At 40.3% G+C, this 19949-nt stretch overlaps 1 protein-coding gene across 14 annotated transcripts in view; it reads right to left on the bottom strand.

Annotated features, from left to right (window-relative positions):
* Positions 1-19949, bottom strand: part of ZNF385B (zinc finger protein 385B) — a 302949-nt gene that overhangs the window by 52550 nt on the left and 230450 nt on the right. The window lies entirely within an intron of this gene.

The raw sequence follows: 19949 nt of genomic DNA, 5'->3' as shown, positions 1-19949 counted from the left end.
TACACATCACCACTGACATGTGAGAAGAACACACACCCAACCCCACACTGGAACAATTCTAGGCAATCACACAGCAAGAAAACCATGTTTATTTACCCTAATCATTCCAAATAAAACAGTAGGCTCCACCCCTGTTTTTGTGATTGCATTAAGGATGGATGGGATGGCATGCTCTAACAAGAATGCTGTGTAGTCACGCCCAACCATTCCAGCAGGGGCTCCAGAGTGGCATAAAGTCCTGTATGTCCAGCCTCTGAGACGCTTTCCTCACTCCTTCAGAATCTGGCGCCTTACTAAGAAAAAGCAAACTAGGTACAGAGGTTTTGTGCTTGCCTTCCTTAGCTGTAACTAGTCTGTGTAATGACATGCAAATTAGCCCATTCCCACCTACTGCTCTTCAAATATGTGCATGAAAGAATTTCTGCCCATTATCCCTTTGATTAATCTGGCCTTTTAGCTCCACTCAAAAGTTGTGAGAAATAGAAAAAGAAAAAAAAGAGAGGCATGAAATTACTATGTCTAGAAAGTATTCTATTTTCATATCTATAAATATTTTAGATTTAGTCCTAATGAACAGTATCTATTTCTTTTGAAAATGTTTCGTGTGGAGAAATGAAAATCTCCCAGCTGTAAAACTTTATTTAAACCCTGAGGTTTACATAAACGAAGGAATAACATTGAGGAGATGATCCACATGTTAGGCGATGCAGCCTCCTGCTTCTGCGGAAACAGATCATCTATACCTTCAGGATGGAGCTAGTTTTATTTTGGATTGAAGGCCACATGATCAGTCACCTTAGAGGCTTAGTGATAATTGGTTGAATAATAAAGGGACATTCTGATATCCTCTTAAATTTTGGTTTATGATGCTTTCCGTCTACACAGACATAAAGGTGTACTGAGACCCCAGCATTGTTAGCAATAAATATTAAACAGCAGCAGAGCCACAAATACTACTACTAATAAAAATGCACGAGGCCTCAAGTGTTTTATAGTTTCAAGCGATATGCGAACAATTTGTTCTTTTGCATTATAATAGTGTTTCCACCTACTTCTTCGCTTGCATGCTTTCCTGGAAGCTATAGAATGGAAAGCACTTTACTTTTTCCAAAGTTCACTTTAAAATCACCAAAAAGAGCCTGAAACTTAAACCTGATTTGATAACCTTATACACTTCAATCTGCTAAACATGTTCAGCTTTATCCAAACACCAAGATCCATCCACAGATGCAGGCTGTGAATGTCTCGAAGATGCTTGACATGTCTACCATAATCTTAAAAGTACAAAATGAAATTTGGGAACCAGCAAAGCTTCTAGGCATTCCTGGATGTGTGTACAGTATATTTACTTTGGTTTGGGAGGAGAAGGGTGGTGAATTGTCTATCTTTCTGCCTACCCCCCCCCACTTTTTTGTTTGTTTGTTTTTGCAGGTTAATATTAACATGTTTATTATGCAGAAGTGGGCTTTCCAGCTGTAGCACAGAACGTTCCCTATGACTTCCTCAGCTGTACGAGGCTTATGGATCCAGTAATGCTGACTTGTAGTTCTGTTACCAGGGCAAGACCTTGGATGCTTTGGGGGAAAAAACACACACACAATAATACAGACAGGAAAGGTTATGCAGGCCATCTTGCCTAAACCCTCGATCAGTTAAGGAACACAGAGGTAGAATGAATATCTCAAATGGTTATCCAAATGTTCCTGCTGTGAAACAAGATGTGCATAATGAAGATAAAAACATTTATAAACCTTGCATGTGATAAGAACAAGAGAGCAATTAGAAGCTTTAGAATGCTTGGACCAACAGATAATTGCCAGACAGGAGGAGCTGACTATGTAAACTGGAATAGGGAGTTGAGTTGTGGGTGGCTGAGTCAAAAGAGAGGGAAGCTGGCATTCTCTTGAGTTTCCTCAGGTTGAAGAAAGATGATGAAAGCAGATAGCCTAATCTAGGAAGGACTGGCTTTTTTTGGTCAGCCATTTTATCACCGTAAACCTGATGTGGCATTAGTGGAGGTAGAACTGCCTCAGAGTTGATATTCTGAATCTTTGTATTTGCTATGAAATAAATCCTTCGTCTGGACTTCTGCTTTGATGGCAACATAGTTGGAATTATTCTCAGCTACTCTTGCAACTCTTTAGCATTTTTTAAATCTAAAGAACTATATATTCTTGAGGATTCCTAATAGGTGATTCCTCTTCTCCCTAATTAGTGCGTCAGCCAAGATGTGGTTGGCACCAGCCACTCACCTCGCCGAGAGTGCTATGGACACTGACATTTTCTCAACTCTTAAGGAGATGGCTGGGGAACTAAAACTGCTGAAGCCTGTTAAAGATTCTGTCGATCAGCTTCAAGATTCTGCGGAAAAGATTGCGGTTCAGATTGCTGAAGCAAAAGCCAGAATCTCTGACTTGGAAAATATTGCCTCAGTCCACAGCATAGCAATGGCATCACTACAAAACTCTAATGTTGATCCGATGGCAAAATAGACCGGCTGGAAGGCTACACCTGTAAATTGAAGATGAGAATCCTTGGTGTTCTGGCTAATAGTGAGAAGACTGGCCAATTAAGTTTATAGAAGGTATTTTATGAACTGTGTTAGAACTGCCAGATCATTACAAGTTTGAGATAGAGGGACCTCACTGTTACATCTGCTGCCCCCCTCTTGCAGAACTCCTCTGTTTCTTGAGACATTTCTGGGTTTTTCTGAAAAAGTGTTCTTGTTGCAACATGCCAGAGAGAAGCAGAGACTATTTTGGGGGCCAGAACAACCTCAGAGTCTGATATTTCCAGATTACACTAAACATGTACGTCAACAGCGAAAGGCATTTGCAACGGCAAAAAACTGGCACATGAAAAATCCGTTTCATACTTTATGAGGTTTCCAGCACTCTTTTGCATTTGAACGGGCTCCCGACAGCTTCGTTTTCAGAAGCTTGATGATGCAGAAAAGCATACTGCTGGAATGGACTTCAGGCACAGTGCCAGTGGAGTCAGTGCCAAGAGATAAGTAAGCGGGCAAAGCAAAAAGCTGCAAGGTCATCCTTTCTTCACCCCCTTTTTCAGTGGAATTGGAAGTATTTGAAGTGCCTACAAGGAACACTGATTCAGAATTCAAAATTTCTACTCTGTTTTCAATAGCCCTAATATATTAATTTTTATACATCAACTGTTAAAGTTTATTGAGTATTTTCTTCATATATCAATTGATTTAATTTGATGTCTACAATAATACAGACGTATATAAACATAAAACTTAGAATCAGGTAGCCAATGGGAGGGAGAGGCTTGGGAGAAACTGGAGGGTGCTGCCATCCAGAGATGGGAGGCTAACAGGCTAGTTCGTCCTTCTCTGTTGTTTTCAGTCAGTTTGGGTTTCCTTTTTGGTATTTCTTCATTTTTAATTGCTGTTCTTTTGGCTGTCGGTTTTTATTCTCCTTCTTAATTTTTTAAATTTTTTTCTTGCTCTTTACAATATAGCAGATTCCACCATTACACAAATAACAACTGTTGTATTTATTGATCCAAAATTATTTATTAGAATTTATTAGCAGACCAGAAATATCTATACCAGAATTAATCAAAAATGATTGATAATTTTGGTAGAAGCTCAAGATATATAATTAATTGGTCAAAATTCTGAGTGAATGCCAGTGGATGACTATAAATCACTCACATTGGACGGCAAATGATTTTGTTGGTGTCCCGACACCTTAACATATTTAGGTATTTTGATCCCAAAAGATGGCTCTCAAATGATTAAGCTGAATTTAAATAAGCTCACTAGAGAGATTTCTAATGATTGAGAAAGATGGGTGTCAGTTAAACTCAAGTATTTGGGGTTAGGTTAATACACTTAAGATGAGTATATTGCCAAAAATAATATACGGTATGTACTTCGTGGTATTTCATTGTATATTTCCCAAGTATATTTTTAAAAGATCAGTAGTGTATTTCAGAAGTTTATTTGAAACAACTCTCCATCTCGCTTCTCACTCAAGAAAATGCAATGGCCAGTATCAGAATATCAGGTTTTGTCTTCCTGGATATTAGTTTGTATCATGAGGCATATATATGCCTCATGATACGAACTACATAATACCCATATTACTTACTTGTGCTAATATATATTTAGCACAAGTAAGTAGTTGGCAAGTCTCCGTTTCTGCTTGGAGGATTTTACAGGTAGCCTACCTAGCACCCCTTCATGGATGGTTTGCTTTGGGTTCAAAATAGAGTAAAAAGAAAGGAGTTAGACCTCCTTCAATTTTAGCAACTAGAGAGACAAGGCGTATACTGTATTGGCTCATCAGTTACAATTCAATCCCTTATGCTCATGCTACAATAACTTTACAGGGGAATCCAAATCTGAGGACAGAGAGAGAGTCCCCCCCTTTTTTGGAAAAATTGAGTGGCATGTGATATATGCACTTTAGACCAGTTGATAGGCTCAGACTTCTAATGTTCTCCACTTTACAGGTTAAATATCTCTTCCCTGTGAGTGCAGAGTGGAGGCATCTCCTGCCCCAGCATTTGCTAGTGTCTCTGTCTTTGGCTCAGCTGCACTGGAGAGTCATTGGAGAGAATGAAATCTAGCCCATAACCATGGTTGGTTGATGTTTGATGGATCTCTTATTTAAGACAGATGTTGAAAAGCTTACAGAGATGTGAAATGGAGAATCAGAAGGTATCATCCAATCTAAACAATGGAAGATTGTACTAGAATTGACATGTTATATTTCCTTTGACTGGAAATGGAGATTTCAACCAAGAGAAGATAGGATTTAGGATATATAGGACTTCGCAACAGTTGCTTGGGAAGGTATTGTTCTACTCTGGCACATGTTGGAGATATAATGCTGGAAAGGCATCCTTGAGACATATGATCTGGGCTTGTCCAGTAATTCATTCATTTTGACCTGGAGTCATTGAATCTATTCATGCAGTACTGGGGAAATCTTTGGTATTTGCAGGTATTCATATTCTCTTAAATGACATCCCTGTCCTCCTATGAGGTCCAGCAATTGGGCAATGACAATGGACTTTATAAGCCCTTATGGTGGCTAAAAGACTTATATTTATTGGAAGAATAAACATCCACCATCGACTACACAATGTTAGTACTGTACTAGCTTCATTTGAATTCACTCAGGACATTCATATGCATATATGATTTATATGCTTAATTAGAAATTTATGTAGTGATGGTTACAACTACATTCATATTGTAAATTTATAGTGGTGGTTTATATTGAGTACTGTACTAACATTATTGTATTTACTGGTTGTTGTTTTTTTCTTCCTTTTTTGTTTTCCTGTGTGTGTGGTTTTTTTTAGTTCGATTTACTTTTATTTTTAAACTAAGCAACAAGGTTTCAGCCTTAAAAGCACAATTCAGATTCAGACAAAATCCTATGGGTTTTTAAAAAAAAATTTTTGGCTCTTTCATGACACTTGATTCTGGCCACTTCATCCTTCTAACAGTAGGGCCAACCCTGCCAACCCTTACCTGAACTGCAAGTGCTTTTGGCATTTAGCTGATCTAAATAAATGAATGCAAAGAAGGGCATTGCAAAAAAAAAAAAAAATTGTAGGCAGGTGGGAGAAACATAGTCAAGGCAACCCTTTAATAAGCAACCATATGTGGCTCCAGACTGACAAATAAAACTTTCATTAAAAGCTTTTGTTAAATAGCCACTATTGTAGAGAACTTCCAGTACATTATGCCCCTGCAGCCTGTAATCATGTAATATTTCTGTCATGCTGGAGCTGAAGTGTTCATCATTTTGTCAGCTCTGCCTCCAAAGCAGAGAATCACCTTCACAGACTTCCTGAGATTTATGCTTTTAATTACCTTCTATCTGCTTCACTACCCTGCAAACCTAAAGAATCAATATAAATAGGCTTATGGGGTGTGTGTGGAACGTCTGACTAAACCCAGCTATACTTGTGGTAGATTTCTACTTGATATTATTGATTCTTTCAACATCATTAGTATTAGCCCTGCACTCTATATTTGGTTTTGAATCTGGCCCAAGGCTTCACAAACAGCACAGGTTGGGAATCTACATATATGAATAATAAATAGTCACTGGGTATTTGCAAAAGCTACTGGTTACTTTACGATCAAAATGTAGACTTAATATATTTTCTTAGGGACACTTTCATTTTAAAAATAACATCATTATTTTCACTGTATTTTTTAAAAAATTCCTCCATTCTTGGGCCTCGATTTTGGAACAATTTTTGTGCTTGATATAATTATTTCTCTCTACTACTGAGCTGCCTGTAAGTTTTGTTCTCTCTCATTTTAACTCCTTGTCTGGCATCTTCAAAGTGTGACGGAGATCAACCGGCACCCACAATATCATTTATAACACTGGTTCTTAACCTTGGGTTACTCAGGAGTTTTGGACTGCAACTCCCAGAAGCCTTCACCACCAGCTGTCCTGACTGGGGTTTCTGGGAGTTGCAGTTCAAAAGCATCCGGGTAACAAAGGTTAAGAACCACTGATTTACAAGATTCTATTTTTCCCCATTGATGAAATTATGGGTGTGCTAAAGACCTAAGTCTTGCTCAGTTATTACAATCTTGACCCAACCTTGACACATAGAGAAAATAACTCTATTAAATACATAACATGTGAACTAGCAAGATTTGGCCATAAACCTTCTGCAAGTGCCATGTGTCTCTAAAATGTACATATGCTTTTAAATTACGAAGTCAAATCTTTGCTTCTCATTTCATGAAGTCACTCTGACGGCTCTCTTGATGTGCTCCCTTCACCCAGTGGAGAGGGATCACGGGGAGGTCATTTCATGTATGAATAGAACCCTTAGTCAATATTATTTTCTAAAGTATGGGGAGTGTTGGGGGACAGAGGGAGTTCCTAATCCAGAGTTTACAATATTTGTGTTTTGAATTGCAACCAACAGAATCCCCTAGGAAACCATGGATACTGGCCAGTGAAGGATGCTGAGAACAGCACTCCAAAAAAAGGTAACTTTTCTACATTCTGTCCTAATCACAATTTTTTTTAAAAAAATGTTCATGTTTGGACAGTTCAGTATGAATGATGATTCTGTAAATAAATCTCTTGCATTAGTTTGTGGGGAAGGGAGATCTGGAAGAACACAGGGTGAAAGAGTGTTCAGTCCCTGTAGCCTGCTTTACCAGCAAATTAGACTCCACATTCACGCAATCTTACTGAAAGCAACTCATTCCAATGACAAAAATACCCATCTTTCAGTGGGTGTAAGAACATTTGCATAAATAAATATGTTTCTAGACTGGCTATCCCAGATGCAAAAACACAGTATCTTCCACGAAGCTTTACAACAACCCTACTTTTTTGTTACATGCTGTTGCAACTTATGGAGACTTTCGTAAATTCCTGCCTCTCTTCAATGTTCACCTTAATGTGACGAGAGGTTTGGAGTGTTTCTGGGAAGCTGGCAACGATGAAGAAAGGAGACTAGGCCCCATTATGAGCTGAGATTTCTAGTAGGGTAAGCCAAAACAAAATGGTTGATGCTGAGACATGAGCCTAAGATGCATCTATTCACTGGAAGAAATAGCAGTGACATAAATAGAAGAGAATTAATACTTCTAATGGTGATAGGAGTACAGTAATTCTTAGAAGACAAGTATAAGGCAGCTCCTTCGCGGATTGCTGCCTTATCGTCGGCGGATTGCTGCCTTGTCGTGGCGAAGGGGCTTGAGTAACTCAGAGAAGCTATGGGCTATGCCGTGAAGTGACACCCAAGACAAACAGGTCATCATGGAGAGTTCTGACTCAATGCACTCCATCTGGAGCAGGAACTGGCAAGCCACTCCAGTATATTTGCCAAGAAAACTCCATGGACAGAAACAAAAAGCTAAAGATTTGACGCTAGAAGACGAGCCCCTCAGGTCGGAAAGCGTCCAACATGCTACTGAGGAAGAGCGGAGGATAAGTACAAGTAGCTCCAGAGCTAATGAAGCGGTTGGGCCAAAGCCGAAAGGACGCTCAGCTGTGGACAGGCCTGGAAGTGAAAGGAAAGTCCGATGCTGCAAAGAAAACTATTGTCAAGAGATAAAAGTAACAACAGGTAAGTTTGGCCTTGGAGTTCAAAACGAAGCAGGGTAAAGGCTAATAGAGTTTTGTCAAGAGAACAAGCTGGTCATCACAAACATTCTTTTCCAACAACACAAGAGGCAACTCTACACATGGACATCACCAGATGGGTAATACCGGAATCAGATTGATTATGTACTCTGCAGCCAAAGATGGAGAAGCTCTATACAGTCAGCAAAAACAAGACCTGGAGCTGATTGTGGCTCTGATCATCAGCTTCTTATAGCAAAACACAAGCTTAAACTGAAGAAAGTAGGAAAAACCACTGGGCTAGTCAGGTATAATCTAAACCAAATCCTTTATGAATACACAGTGGAAGTGAAGAACAGATTTAAGGAATTAGATTTGGTGGACAGACTGCCTGAAGAACTATGGATGAAGGCTTGTAACATTGTACAGGAGGCAGCAACAAAAACCATCCCAAAGAAAAGGAAATACAAGAAAGCAAAGTGACTGTCCAACGAGGCCTTAGAAATAGCAGAGAGGAGAAGGGAAACAAAATGCAAGGGAAATAGGAAAAGTTACAGAAAATTGAATGCAGACTTCCAAAGAATAGCAAGGAGAGACAAGAAGGCCTTCTTAAACAAACAGTGCAAAGGAATAGAGGAAAATAATAAAAAGGGAAAAACTAGAGATCTGTTCAAGAAAATTGGAAATGTTAAAGGAACATTTTGTGCAAAGGTGGACATGATAAAGGACAAAATGATAGGGACTTAACAGAAGCAGAAGACATCAAGAAGAAGTGGCAAGAATACACAGAGGAATTAGATCAGAAAGATCTGGATGTTCCGGACAACCCAAATAGTGTGGCTGCTGACCTTGAGCCAGAATCCTGGAGAGTGAAGGCCTCAGAAAGCATGGTGAACAACAAGGCCAGTGGAGGTGATGGCATTCCAATTGAACTATTTAAACTCTTAAAAGATAACGCTGTTAAGGTGTTACACTCAATATGCCAGCAAGTTTGGAAAACTCAGCAGTGGCCAGAGGACTGGAAAAGATCAGTCTACATCCCAATCCCAAAGAAAGGCAGTCCCAAAGAATGCTCCAACTACTGTACAATTGCACTCGTTTCACATGCTAGCAAGGTTATGCTTAAAATCCTCCAAGGTAGGCTTCAGCAGTATGTGGACCGAGAACTCCCAGAAGTACAAGCCAGATTTTGAAGGGGCAGAGGAACTAGAGACCAAATTGCTAACATCTGCTGGATTATGGAGAACACCAGAGAGTTCCAGAAAAACATCTACTTCTGCTTCATTGACTACGCAAAAGCCTTTGTGTGACCACAGCAATCTATTGCAAGTTCTTAAAGAAATGGGAGTGCCTGACCACCTTATCTATCTCCTGAGAAACCTATGTGTGGGACAGGAAGCAACAGTTAGAACTGGATATGGAACAACTGATTGGTTCAAAATTGGAAAAGGAGTACGACAAGGCTGTATATTGTCTCCCTGCTTATTTAACTTATATGCAGAATACATCATGCGAAAGGCTGGACTGGATAAATCCAAAGCCAGAATTAAGATTGCCATAAGAAATATCAACAACCTCCGATATGCATCTGATGGCAGAAAGTGAGGAGAAATTAAAGAACCTCTTAATGAGGGTGAAAGAGGAGAGCGCAAAAAATGGTCTGAAGCTCAACATCAAAAAAACTAAGATCATGGCCACTGGTCCCATCACCTTCTGGCAAATAGAAGGGTAAAATATGGAGGCAGTGACAGATTATACAGTACTTTCTTGGGCTCCATGATCACTGCAGATGGTGACAGCAACCACAAAATTAAAAGACACCTGCTTCTTGGGAGGAAAGCGATGACAAACCTAGACAGTATCTTAAAAAGCAGAGACATCACCTTGCCGACAAAGGTCCGCATAGTCAAAGCTATGGTTTTTCCAGTAGCGATGTATAGAAGTGAGAGCTGGACCATAAAGAAGGCTGACCACTGAAGAATTGATGCTTTTGAATTGTGGTGCTGGAGGAGACTCTTGAGAGTCCCCTGGACTGCAAGGAGAACAAACCTATCCATTTTGAAGGAAATCAACCCTGAGTGCTCACTGGACGGAGAGATCCTGAAGCTGAGGCTCCAATACTTTGGCCATTTCATGAGAAGAGAAGACTCCTTGGAAAAGACCTTGATGTTGGGAAAGTGTGACGGCAAGAGGAGAAGGGGGCGACAGAGGATGAGATGGCTGGACAGTGTCATCAAAGCAACCAAGATGAATTTGACCCAACTCCGGGAGGCAGTGGAAGACAGGAGGGCCTGGCGTGCTCTGGTCCATGGGATCACAACTTAACAACTAAACAACAACAATAAGGCAACAATAGCAGTGGACAGTGACACTGGCAGGGAATCTTTCACAGCTTACGGCAGTGACATTCAAGCCAACTCTTGTCAGTATTATTTAGAAGGGAATAGTAAGTCACTTAAGAATATTTATATCTCAAAAATTGTATTTTGATACAATCCAAAATATAACAATGCTAATTTTTTTCTGGTCCATGATCATAATAAAACATTTATTATTATTATTATTATTATTTCAATGCTAATTTAAAGTTGAAAGGACATTTAGTTGCTGATATCCACAGAAACAAATGGAAGTCCAAGGCTGCATGACAGATGAAGTATGAGAAGTATACATCAAGGTTAAATGAAAAATTTCGAAACAAGAAGGTGAATGTATAAATGCTGTAACCCTTGGAGTGAATGAGATAAAGTAGACTGGGATACAACATTTTCAATCTCAAGAAGAGAAAGGCTGTCTTTTCCCACACCTCCTTTAAACTGTGGAAGGAAGAGGAGGGGACAAATCAGGCTGCCTTCTTGCTTCTCCTGTTTCTGCCTCTCACACAAGTCCAGCAATGATTTGAAAGAGCACTGGACTGAACAAAAAACAATTTAATTTTTGTAAGGAAGAAAATTCAGAAAAGATAACACGGAGGAGGAGAGGTGTCCCTGCTGCACACTGCCATGCTGTGCCAAACAGACGTGGATATGTCACTATAGGTGTCACTCTGGGGAACACACCTTACTTCTGTGTTAGAATGAACTAGGCAACTACACATGCCTGAAAACTGACTAAAACAATGTGTTCTCAATCACATAAAACCCCCCCACAGCCCCCTTCAATGACCCAAAAAGTTACAAATGGAGACCAAAAAAGGCCAGGCTGGTTTGGTATTAGCTGCACGTTGAGTAATTGTTGTAAGCCGCCCAGAGACCTTTGGGTAGTGTGGGTGGCATATAAATTAAATAAATAAAATAAATAATTGTCACAAAATCCAATCTGGACCATCCCAATAGGGGGACAAAATAGGGGATAAATAATAATGTCGATTCCCCCTAAGACTGCAGAACTATAATGGAACTAGGAAGTATGCTTAAGTGTAAGAACATACGTAACTGAAGACCAAGAACAAGATAATTCATTCTGTGCTATATCCAATCACTATATATGCATCTGAAAGCTGAACAATTAAGACTGCTGACAATTTAAAAAAAAACTCATTCACAAGATGGTGCTGGAGCAGAACTTTATGGATGTTCAGGACTGCCAGAAAGACAAATAAATGGGTTCTAGAACAAGTGGTGGCACTGTGGTCTAAACCACAGAAGTCTCTGTGCTGCAAGGTCAGAAGATCGGCAGTCGGAAGATTGAATCCATGTGACGGAGTGAGCTCCCGTCGCTTGCCCCAGTTCCTGCCAACCTAGCAGTTTGAAAACATTTTAAAATGTGAGTAGATAAATAGGTATCACTACGGTGGGAAGGTAACGGTGTTCCGTGTCTAGTCACACTGGCCACATGACCATGGAAGATTGTCTACGGACAAAACGCTGGCTCTATGGCTTGGAGATGGGGATGAGTACTGCGCCCTAGACTCAGACACGACTGGATGAAATGTCAAGGGGAACCTTTACCTTTGCCTTAGAACAAGTGAACCCTGAAGTCTCATTACAAACTGAATGGATAACTTTAGGTTATCATACTTTGGACATACCATGGATAAGACTCTTTGCTCAAAGTGAATGGCAGTAAGAAAAAGATGTAATGAGATGGATAGACTCAGTAAAGGAAGCCACAGTCTTAAATTTGCAAGACTTGAGCAAGTCTGTTAATGATAGGGCATTTTGAAAGGCATTGATTCATAGGGTCACGGTAAGTAAGAGGCATGTTGATGGCACATAACTCATGAACAGCAAAACATCTCATCATTAACAGCTCTGCTCATGTCTTGCAAAGTAAAGGCTGTGATTTTTTTTTTGTGTGTGAATCCATCTCATGTTACATCTTCCTTTTTCTTACTGCCTTCATCTTCTCCTAACATTATTGTCCTCTCCAGTGAATTTTGTTGTCTCCCGATAATCCTGCCTCAGCCAAGCTTAGCTTCACGCACGTTAAAAACCAAACCATACCCAAACAGTATGCTCTTCCCTTGTTTCCTCCTGTCAGCTTCCAAATCCTTGTGTCTGTTTTTAAACTATGTGTATTCTCAGTTTGAGTCTCCTGGCACAGGCATCTGTCAAACTTGCTTTTTGTTTGTTTATGTAGCGGTATGAGCATAGATGGTGGAAAAACAATAATTATTCTCTTCCTCCTGGATCTGGCTTGGAACATGCAAACCTATGAGCCCAGCTCTGTTTCTAGGATCAATATTATTGGGACACCTGCTAGCAGACAGCCAGTGCTGCCAGCTTTGACTGTACCAATCATCTTTTTGGGAGGGAGGGAGAACTCAACCAAGACCTTCCTGCCTGGGTGATTGGCATCTTAAAGGCTAGCCATTTATCTGGTGCATAGGAGGAAATCCACATACACAGCCACAGCAGAATCGGCAGATTGGGAGGGAGTTATATTTGCCAATATCTGACATTATTGAGCAGTTTAAGGGACTCTGCCTAAGACAGAACAGCTGCCGCAGAGGATAGCTGTCACATGGCAGATGGTGGTAAAGCTGCACACTCTTGAAATTGAGCTATTTAGGAGTCTTTCCCTCTCCTCTGTTATTATTTGACCTGCTCTGTTGATTCACACAGAAAGCAGGCAGGAAGATGGGAAAAAGGTTTTGATGTGGTTGCTCTTGATGCTCCGAGAAAATTCCACAGAAATAGAAACTGAACAGGTTCTGTTGTAATAGACTACCTATTTTTGTACAGAAAATTATCTGAACATCTAGCTCAAAAGTACAAAAGGCAAGCTGTTTTAAAGTGCTGTCTGTCCATCCCCACCTTCGTTCTCTCCCTCTCCATCACTGATTTTTAACTACATGTTGGCTGTTCTAAGGACCTTTCGTCAGGTCACACTTTCATTCCAAGAGGAGAGGAGAGGAAACCAGTCTGTACTTGCTCTGACTGGGGAATCATCACGCTACAGTCCCCTCCAGGTGAAAATGACCCTGAAAGTAGGGTGTTTTCCCCAGCCAGTCATTTGAGGAAATGTTGGTGGGCCCCACAAAATTGGGGTGTCAGAGACCGGTCGTGACCCCAGGGCATACTTACAGATGGACAGATGGCATGGCTGGTGACATGGCAGCTAAGGAGACAAAATAGGAGTGAGGCAAAGGCAGTGGGGCTCAGTAAAGTGAGGAAATCCTGGAAGCAGGATGGGCTGCAGTTCCCACTTTTACATGGAAAAGTCCTTTGGCCTCCCATATAAGGCTGTTCCCACAATATATTTTTCACCAGGAAGATACAGTATAGAAAGCATCTCTCTCTCTCTTTCTCTGCGTTTAGGGGTACTCCATTATATGCTTCCCCATCTCCAATTTGACATGTTTAATAGGATTTTTATCAGACATCTTCATCCGTGATTTTAAGTATTTGTAATTTTAAATATGTGTAATCCGTGCTTTTGCATTTGTGATTTTAAATAAATGTAACTTATGATTTTAAGTGAATTGTTCACCAATCTAGACTCTCATGAAGAAGGGAGAGGATGGTGACGAGAAGAGGAAGAAGGAGGACAACCATGAGGAGGAGGAAGAAGAGTGTGGAGAGGTGGTCGTGGATGCTGCATTTCACCAGGGTCCCTATACACTTACAGGAGCTTTTTCTCCATGATAGAAGACAGATTTATCCCCTTAAATTGGTGGAAGAAACCAGTGTGGAAGACTCCAGTGGTGTGACTACCTCATGAGAACAAACAAGCTCAGATACTTTCTGCTTTTCTGGTATTGTGGTTTTAGAACTGCAGATTTCTGATATGCAAAGAAACATACCTGCACTTACATTAGAATCTCTCTAGACTGTTTTCTCCAAAATCTAAGGACTTATCCAAAGGAAAACTGGCACCAAATGAATCAGATGAATTGTAACTGACATTCTTTTCTCACTGCAGTACAAGGAAGGGTGTAAACATATATGTTCTAAAGCAGTGGTTCTTAACCTTTGTTACTCGGATGCTTTTGAACTACAACTCCCAGAAACCCCAGTCAGGACAGCTAGTGGTGAAGGCTTCTGGGAGTTGCAGTCCAAAACTCCTGAGTAACCCAAGGTTAAGAACCAGTGTTCTAAAGCACCATTAGACAGAAGTCTTACGTAACATCAAGGTATAGTTATATAAACATCTATCAGAATACCAGTAACTGTAATTTTTCAAAAATAAAATACTACTTCTGCCAAACCCGAAAGCTCAACTTTTATGCATGCAAGTAGCTCAAATTCACAATCTTATTCTTGGAACTCTTATTTGTGTGTGTATGCATTATATTCTTAATTTTCTTGTTCCTAGTTAATTCCAAGAAACTTTCTGAAGTGTAAGTGATTGAAAGAAGAACATGTGAACAAGAGGACAGATCAGAGCAATTTGCTTCTCAGTTTACTTTATCTGAAAGTGCTTTCAGAACTTTTTTTTAAAAGGAGTTACCATTCTGTACGACACAAGCTGTAGTCTCCAAGAGCAATATTGTATTTCCATGTGGAAAGTAGCAAATGTAGACTTCTGGCCATTTTCAGAACACTCCCTCAATAGTTTTGTCCTGCTATACTTCCCCACACGAGCTTGTCCGATCATGTTTAAGTCCCTTTGTCTTCTGGCCACACAACAGAAGACAATGAAAGCATTTTTGAAACCCCCTTCCCTATCCAAAAGCCCAGGCTAATATAGATGAAAGGGTTGTTTGTTGCTTCTTAATGCACACTCATCTTTTCAGATAAATCTGTTCAGAAAGCCTTTAAGAGAGGACATCACTGGGTGAATGAAGAACACTTATGCACTAGTGACTTACATGTAGTTGTGATTCCCATCTCTCTCTTTTGAGAGTTCATTTAATCTGCGCCAATAGGAGAACATTGAAGAGCATTAAAGAGAGGGCTGTCAGATATTTAGATCATCCAAGAGAGAAGAATGTATGAATCTGATCAGGTAGCCTTGAAAGTCATACTAAAAGCAAGAATCTACACATGGTGGAGCCCATGTTGGTGGAGCCTAAATACAATTTTATCCCCAAATAAATTATTAGCAGGATGTGAGGCGTGAAGCTCCCTTACTGTGCACAAAGCATTTTATCAAGGTGCATTATGTTAGAAGTGAAGAAGAGAGAGACTGATTTCAAAGGTAAAAGGAAAAAAATAAATAAAAAGAGGGGTGAAGGAATAAGTGAATGACAGGTAATTAAGAGGAGTAGTAGGAGTAGCAGCAGCAGCAACTGCTGTTGTTAGTATTTACACAGCACATTAGAGTTTTCAGAGAATTGGGATATATTGTCTTCTTGTAACCCTAAACCGCTATCTGTAACATGAAACGTTGTTCCTCTTCTAGATGACAATTCTCTCTTGAGGTTCTGAGAAAGCAGCAGTGCTGAAATTCCAATAAATTCAAGGCCAAGGCAAGACAGCATTTGAAACACACTAAATGTGCAATGATAATTTTGTTGATAATTGCTTTGTGAGGAAGTAAAATACAGGCAATAATAACAGGATAGCCCTGTTGTTTTGTTCTCTCTTTCAAAAGCCAAAAAGAAGCCAAATTCAAATTAGATTAGTATAATAATAAGTCAGTGCGACACTACCACATTCAGAGCTCGCAAACTTAACAAACCACATCACAATGTATTTTCTTCATTATATTCGCGAAGGCTTTCACGGCCGGGATCTAATGGTTGTTCTGGGTTTTTTCGGGCCCTTTGGCCGTGTTCTGAAGGTTGTTCTTCCTGATGTTTCGCCAGTCTCTGTGGCCGGCATCTTCAGAGGACAGCAACCTTGAGCACAAAATGCTGTCCTCTGAAGATGCCGGCCACAGAGACTGGCGAAACGTCAGGAAGAACAACCTTTAGAACACGGCCAAAGGGCCCGAAAAAACCCAGAACAACTATTTTCTTCATGTTGAACTGTTGAACCAACTCGCAGTAAATGAAGAAGGTAAATGAGAGAAAGGCCACAGGGTGGAAAAGGCCAAAATTGAACATCACAGCCATCAGTGCTCTCTCCAAAACCTTGTCATCATGGGAAGCCCATATGGATGGTGAGCAAGAACGTGGACTTAGGCATAGCCACGCTGAAATCCGTGTTGACTTCTAAAATTCATTTCAGGAGGACAGCTTGGGAAGTTATTATCCCTTTGCACAAGGATCAGCAGCTTATGGTAATCTAAGTGTTCTTAGATAACCGTTCCGCATCAGTCCCAGTCAGCAACACCGGTGTTGAAGTGTGAGGGGAAGGGAAGACCAATAACGTCACACTGCCCACCTTTCCTTTCACCCAACCTGCCACACAGGGCTATTGGGTAGCTAAAGTGTTGTTCAGAGCAAACTGGAGGAAGGCAATGAAGGAAGGAATGTTTTCATTAGGCCTGAGCATAGGTCCAATTCTACTTTGCTTAGATTGGTGTCCTCCAGCAGAGCTGGAGGGAGAATTTATGCAATTTTTAGGAATCCCACCCCCTACCAAATTATGCTTTCAGGTGCCTAATTTTACACGGTGGCCAGTTGTCTTCTCCTGTTTTTTCTTCAAGACAGGCAAGTGGTGGTTAGTTGCTTTAAAAATCTCTTTAAGAACTTTGTTGTGTGATTGTAATTCCTAGAAACATTGTATGGAAAAAAAAGATGACCACATTGCTAGGTAGCAAGCAGCATCAGCATCACAGAAGAACACTTCTAACTCTGTATTTAAAAGCACTGGCAGCCTCTGACTATTGCGGCAGGTTGCCTTTATTTCATACTAACAGGGAGGAGGGGAGGGGAAGAAATATAGAAAGACCACGGAGCCACATCCTACAATTTTAAGCATCCTCTGCATCCTGTGTGGTCTCCCTCCAATCTTTTTGGGAGACTATTGGTTTTTTTTTTTTACCTACCCTACGAATTACATGAAGACAGAGAAATGAGTCAGAATTGGAATTCAGATCAGCTGCGCTTTTAATCTTCAATGCTGATTTTAAAAAGCCACATACTTGCTCTTTGTATCATATTACACATCTCTGCTAATGGCAGTGCAACACCCTTAACCGCAATCTTCTGCAATATGCATAATAATGTTTTAAACACATTACACAGGGCAATTAGTTGCCTTGAGGTTAACTGCCGAAGAAAAATGTTCGTCAGGCAGAAACTTATAATATGCATTCCTTTACATGCTATTTTTTTTTAAACGGGCATTTTGAATAGGATCAAGTATTTGACCTGAATTAATTTATGGAAAACCATCACAGAAATGACCATAAGTACAGCATCCAGGGATGACATGGTGATTTTGGTGGTGGTTTATTATTCAGATGCTACAGTAACCTTTCCTGGTGCTCTCTGAATTTTTTTTTTTTGACGATATCCACTGTACTTTCTGGAAGTTGGCCATGCAACCTGGCCTTAATGGATTGCTATCCACAACACCTGAAGACATGAGGCTGGGGAAAGCTGCTATGCACACTTTCCAAGGATTAAGGCTTACTGAACACGTTAGAATTCAGGTTGAGTAAATTTGCATAGCACTGGATTGCATAGATTTGTATTTGGAAGACAGATTTATCTGAAGTACCTTCATTTTTCTCTCAAATTCTTTTGCATTTTTTGAATTGCTCTAGTAAAAACTTTTGGGCAAAAGAACCACAGAGAGCTGATGTTAGAAGTTAGTCTTTACTTTCTAAAAAAAGCAGCACTAGCTTGAGGTTTTATGTCTGCTAAGGATGAATACTCGCCTTTTTTCTCCTTGATATAGATTCCCCTTAAAAGAAAAAAAAACTGTCAACAGCTATGAGATTTTTCACTTCTGTACAAAAGAGAAATGACATGATTTTTTTAAAATCAGCAACAATAACAACTAAAGCTAAAACAAACTGCACATTTTGCATTAATACCTTTTTCTTCTGCATGAAATACAAGGGGTTGTTGTTGTTTGCTCAAAAACAACTTATATGATTTTTGGGGGGTGAAAAATAAACAAATCTGAAATGTGAGAAAAGAGGCACAACAGCTCCGGTAATCTCAACTAGCAGGGAAATGGTTTTAAATATTTCATGTTCGCAGGGGAATGTAAGTGAAAATTTAGATTCCCAATTCTATTACATTTTCCAACCAGGACATCCTGGTGATCTTCGCTTGGGGTCATACATGGGCGAGGGCAACACACACTGTACTAACAAGGTCCTCTTGTTTATTACTAATCACATCTTTAAAAGTTGATTCTGTGTATTAAGAGAAAAATACAGATACAGTGGTGCCCCGCATAGTGAGGTTAATCCGTTCCGGATTAACCTTCGTTATGGGGAAACATCGTTAAGTGGAACGGGGAAACCCACTCCAACGAATTTTAATGCGTTCCAAATGGGCCCAAAACTCACCGTTCTCCGATGTTTCCCCATGTTCCAGTGGCCATCTTGGGTGTCCCGGCGGCCATTTTTGGTGTTCCGGCGGCCATTTCGGGTGTCCCGGCGGCCATTTTTTGTGTTCCAGTGGCCATTTTGGGTGTCCAGCGACCATTTTAGACCGCCGAACAGCTGTTCCCCCATCGCAATGCGAGCATGCCCTCGCATTAGCGATGGGGAAATCCGCATCGCAATGCAGATTCATCGTTAAACGGTGCGCTCATTATGCGAGGCACCACTGTATAGATATAGACTCAGATATAATTTGTTCAGCCATGATTTAAGTCTGTATTTTTAAATAACTCAAATAATATCTTACATTGTATTGCATCAGCAAATGCAAGCATTTGTCCCTATACTCAATAAATATACAATGTAGTGATAGCATGCTCGTTCTGAAGACTGCATCATATAGTCAAAAGTGCACTATCCAAATACAAGAGGAAGATCATCAGTAGACCAGTGAAGCACATCAAGACATGCAGAAGTACAAACACAATCAGAGGAATATCCCTGAAGGGTGTATATGTCCAATAGGAATGGAATGCTGATTGATTATAGAGAGAATAAAGTAAAACTGAGGATATATGTGGAATGGATACTCAGCACAATCTTCCATACTGCAACATTTTATCACATACTTTTCTTTCCAGCTATTCTAGATACAGTGGTGCCCCGCATAGCGACGTTAATCTGCTAAGCAGGAATCCTCCATAGGGCCATCATTTTCGCCGCCTCAATAAGCAAGGAAATGGCGTGAAAACGCTGCGGACAGCCATTTTGTTGATCCGGTGGTCATTTTGGAACCACCGATCAGCAGTTTTCTAAACATCACAATACGAAGATTGGTAAGCGAAACACTTACCGATCCCCGCAGTGCGATGTTTTGCCACCTAAAACATTGCGATGCAATTGCATTAGCGATTGCAAAAAAACGCATCGCTATGCGGATTCGTCGTTAAACGGTGCGCTTGTTAAGCGAGGCACCACTGTATTTAGAAAAGGATGTTAGCTGATCAGGGCAGTAGCCTTAGT

This window comes from Pogona vitticeps, chromosome 1, assembly GCF_051106095.1.
Source record: "Pogona vitticeps strain Pit_001003342236 chromosome 1, PviZW2.1, whole genome shotgun sequence".
NCBI lineage: Eukaryota > Metazoa > Chordata > Lepidosauria > Squamata > Agamidae > Pogona > Pogona vitticeps.
This window is presented reverse-complemented; position numbering and strand designations above follow the sequence as displayed.